Source organism: Tetrao urogallus (genome assembly GCF_951394365.1).
Source record: "Tetrao urogallus genome assembly, chromosome: 14".
In the NCBI taxonomy this organism is placed as follows: Eukaryota; Metazoa; Chordata; class Aves; order Galliformes; family Phasianidae; genus Tetrao; species Tetrao urogallus.
In genome coordinates, this window is record NC_136827.1 from 9,488,368 (window position 1) to 9,493,690 (window position 5,323).

Here is a 5,323-nt window from a genome sequence, read left to right on the forward strand (position 1 = left end):
CACAGTTCAGCCTATTGACTTCATATCCCAATTAATACCGCTTACAAGAGAAGCTGAAAATTTGAATTGCTGCCCTCAGCTTCTTTATTCCAGCCTAAAAACACTGCCATTGGCAATATTTTGAAAAAGAGGCATTGCTTCCTTGTTCTAAGCCTTTCCAGTATGAGTTTTTTGATGGTGAATCTGAATATAACCTCACTCTTACTAAAAGTTGGTGCCTAGAGTCTAGGATTCAGAATCTAGGTGTCCAGTGGCAGGGACCATAGCCAGATGCCTTAACAGCACTGCAATACCACATCAGGAGGCAGCTCCAAATGGCACTGCCCAGTGTCTCTGCGCTGATGCAGGATGATGCAAATGTTCAGTCTCAAGCAACAGCAAGGTTTCTAGGAACAAATATAGAAACATGGGCCGTTAATTTGTTGATCATGGATAAACAACAATATCTCAAGCCACCATCCCAACCCTACCTACCTACCTTGTGCTGTCCCAGAAGGCAGAGGTCTACCATTCCAGAGAAGAAAGGAAAAGAAAAGATGTCCTAAAAGTGAGTCCTCGTTAGAGGTGTGGACAGTATGGACTGTGACACACAACTGGGCAGTTCTGACTCCCATCCATTCATACTAGCAAATTTATAAGGGTAATTGAAGAGTAGCTGAAATGAATCATTAGTGCTACTTCTCACTTCCATCATTTGTTCCCATGACAAAAAAAAATTTAAAAGAAAATGATGTGGCAGATATAGCCTGTCTGAAATTTGATGGCTCTTACACTTTGGTATATTCACAAATCTAGACTGAATTGCTCTGAAGAGCTGCCTCAGAAAATTGTTCTTGCTCTGTAATGAATTCACATCCAGTAATCCTCAGATTGTTATGAATTAATACTCTATAAATGCCTCTGTCTCAAGATAAATCACAAGCCATCTGCCTGGCAAGGCAAACTAAAGAGCTATGATGTGCAGATGAGTTCCTGCCACACTCCAAAGAACTGTCAGGCAACCAGAGGTATCTTGGCAGCCCCCAGGCTTGGGACAGGTTACAAGCAGCAGCTGACCTGGTAGTCCTGTTTTACAGTCAATGGCATGAGCTATGGTTGACCATGAGATCAATTCTAAATAATATTTACAATGGCCAGAAGATAACGTGAAAAAGAAAGGTAGATCTTTAAAGTCATGTGCTTTTCAGTAATCTCTTGCCTAGACAGGATTAGGGAAAAAGATGTGGTTTTTTGTGTCCCCATGTTCACTAGCCAGACTGCCTATGCTTTCTCACTTTCTCCTTCCTCTCTGATTCCATAAGACTTGTAAAGCAATAGGTGCAGTATCAACTTGAATAGTGCTTTCTAAGAAACACATCCCTAAACACCATGGTGCAATTCTCTCTGTCCGCTGCACAAAAATTCATGTTTACCATTTTTGCTCTTGGTAAAATACAATGGAGTATGTGAAGCTCTATATTGCAAGAGCCCTCACTTCAGCGTTTATAAGAGCTCTTGGAAATGTAGGATAATCTAATGGGTGCCAAATCTGGCCAAACCCCAACTTGTAAAATAAGCAGTTACCAAAAAAAAAAAAAAGAAAAAAAGAAAATCCAGGAAGGTGGAAATAGATTTTTACTCTAAGCTTTCTTGCCAAGCTACATGCTGATATGCACAACACGATCTTTGGAAAAGCAAGAATCAGCAGCAAGCCATTCAGTGAACCATCTCATTCACCATATATGTTTTTTCCAATTTTATTTTTCTGTCATATTTGTACGGTGCATCTGCACAGCAAGCCCCCTCTCCAGATGGCATCTTGCCTGCTTCACTCTGGCTTCCATCTGGAAGAATCGCTTTGCATCTGCCTCTGAAACTACAGCAGCTCTGCTTCAGTTATCAGTCAGTAACATGAAGCATGGAGATGGTTCATGCTCTTCTAAAGAGCGATTATTGCTACAATCCCCTAGATAACAAAAGTATTAGCCTTCAAGATAAAAGCTCTTCTATTTCATTTTCTCCAGAACTGCCTGAAGAAAACCACTGGTCTGGTTTTGTTGGTATTCACAGACGTACATTAAATAGAACCAATGCAAGAACAAGATATTAGCTGTGCTTGTGACATTAAGGATTGCACTACTGTTTTCTAATCTCAGACGTCTGAAGATAAGTTCTGACAGAGTTAGGGTGAAAGCAATAGAGAGAAATGCAAAGTGCCTCTACAGGAAAGGATTTTCCCTCACCTACTCATAAAAGAACAGAGTTCGACTAGAGCTAGTCACTTAGCCAGAGGAAAGAGATGGATAATTCATCTCACTTGTTTGATGTTAAGATGAGGAGAATCACTGACAACTACATTACAGTAGCTGCCAAGACTGGCTAAAATCAGATTATAAGAATTCCAACGCAAGTCTGATCTTGATCACAATTCAAAGGAGGCTGATGATGTTCACAACTGTGTTTTTAGACTTTAACATCTTTCCATGACAGTGCTGGATACTCCAGGTATCATCAAGATGAGTCGTCTCTATGCTATCCTTTTCAGTTAAAGCTTTACAGTAGTAATGCCTGATGGAAGTGTTCAAATAACTTTTAATAAGTTACAGAGAAGTTGATTTCTGTGGGGCATTGGAAATTGATTGTCAACCTTGTCCTTGTAATAGCACAGGGAAAAGTCTCTCTTTGCAGTCATTCGTAGCTGTCTCCTCAAAGCTCCCTTCCCACTCTTCTGGCATGGATGATGGCATATCTAGAGGAAATCTTCTTGCTGACATGTGTGGGCCTACTGTCTGCTAAACACACTGGTTGTGTTCAGTGTAAGGATAAACTTTGACTAATTAAGGCTTATAAACTATCAGCCACAGATGGTAACAGTTTTAATGCCTTCTTGCATGTATATGCATATGGCTGGGGGAAAAGAAGCCAAACACCACCAACAAACTTCCATTAACAATTTTCCAGGGGCTAAAACAGGTCTTTTGAAAAAAGTGCTTTTTCTTCTAATGATCTGAAGTACCCATGAATTTAGAAGCATGAGTTCCTTATAACTTTTCTCATTTTTGTTGGTTTTGGTTTGGATTTTTTTTTTGCATTTCCTTTCCCATGTGTTAATCATCTCATAGCAAAGCTTCTGTAATAACACACAGGTTGGAAGTTAAATTTAGCTAGGCTATTCCACCTTGATTTTTACCTACTGCTTGTGTACAGCTGGCAATTGACTAACTCTCAGTGATGCTCAGTTGTAGGTAGGTACTTATCTGCCTCTTATCCTTCAAAATTCACTCTGTGGTCTTTATTTTTGCTGTCACAAATGGAAAAAATATTTAATGTTGTCGTCTTTCCAAGGCTCATCTCAGCAGGAGTTTCTACCATTCACTTCCATCCTCACTAAACAGCATGGTTTTGCATTGGAATACAAACATTAAGTTAATAAGCAAAGTCAGTCTCTTCTCAAGTGTGACCATGGCACAAAGTGGATCCTTGGGTGAACCAAGATTGCACCAACATTATATTCCTGCTTCAGTTTCTATTTCTGTCTGTGACACAAAAGATCCTGAGTGTTTCAAATGGCAGCAGAACAGAAAGACTGCAAATAATAGCCTCAGCAAATGGAAAACTTTTTGGGTCAGAAACTCATTTTTTTCTCGTGCTGTGGGCTATAATCACTACCCTTTAGTCATCTGATAGCATGAAATGTATTTCCCAAACAAAAGACAGTCTGACAAACGCAGTGGCAAAATGGAGAAGAATGACAAAGAAAGGAATGTTCTTTGTCCTCATTTCCTCAAATATTTGTCCTATCTATATATGGCAGGAGGAGTTTTTGCTCAAACATCCAATTGAGTGGCAATTGCCAATATCCAAATGTTGCTGAGCTCTTTCTGTCAGGATACGGATGTCTCTAGTAGAACTTTACCAATGGATTAACAGGTATTATTTCTTAGTTTTCAGTGTGTTTGTGAAGGTATTTTTGGTATCAACATCTTACCTGATGACATACTTTATTCTTCCTACAAACCAAGTATCCATTGCCTTTACCATTTAGGAAAAATGTCCATACTGGATTAACCCTCAGGAACAGATGAGAAACTGGGCCAGTTCTGCTGGGCTGCAGATGCACAACAAAATCACTAATTCTTAAGAAATGGCGAAGGGAGGAATTCTGCAAAGTCATCTTAATAGAATCTGCAAAGGCAAATCACAAGATATGAATCCATCCATAGTCCTGCATTTATATGCATCACTCTTTAACAAGTGATGCCCCAGTGGTATCTGTGTACTGGGTTCCTACTTCTGGTGGGTTTAAAGCAGGGAACTAAGATATAGATAGGATTTATCTCCTTCAGGCAACTGGAGTGGAATAAAAAAGATTTTTCAGTTCTGTGCATGCCTGTGCAGCAAACAGCCACATTCAAAATGACAGCATGATTGTGTCTTAATGGGACAAATCCAGGATTAACCAGCCCTGTACAGGTGTCAGCCCCAAAGTGCACCACACTCGTCACAGTCTCTGAGCACTAATATGAACAGTGTTTGTTCCACTGCTGCAGGAATCTGGTCCATCAGAACTGTCAACCTTGAGCAAACTTCATCCATTAAAAGCAATGTCATTACTCAGCTGCTGAGTTACACACACTTGTGGGCAAGGGTGACTTTATGAACATACCAAAATGTCTCTATCCTCACATCAACACAACATATCTTGTGCTACAGCCCAATTCAAGTGGGAAATGTTTGTGCTGCTATGCTCTCCTCCTCCACCCCACACCAACGCGCAGCCATAGCTCTGCGTTATGGTTTATGGGCTATGGTTTGTCCCAGCCTACTATGCCTCAGTGTCCATGATGAATGACAGCCCAAAAGCTCAGCCCCATCTTCTTTAGACATCCACTGCTACAGCATGGCAGCACGCAGGGAACTGCCCCATGGAGAGCAGAGTCCATTCAAAGAATGTGCAGAAAAACATCCTTAAGATGTGGAGTTCATAATTTCACCTAATTCCTTGGCAATGACTCAACATACTGAAAACCTCTTCCTTCAGCTTCAGCAGTATTATATCAGATCTTATATATTTTTCATCTCAAATGAATAAAATATAGCATCTCTTAGTAACTGACGAGCCTGTCTTTGAAAACCTTTGAAGCAACTGTAATAGATTAATAGCAGTGGCAATAGGTCTGCTCCACCTACTCCTTCTAAACGATGGAGTAATGTTTTCATTATGGCATTTTAAAATGGGATTTACCAGCAGAAATTGTTTCCTATCACATGCTATGGGTAGAGTAGTGGAGCTCTGCATTTCCCTCTGCAGCGAAGCCCAGCGGTACGGAAGTTGCTGCATTGG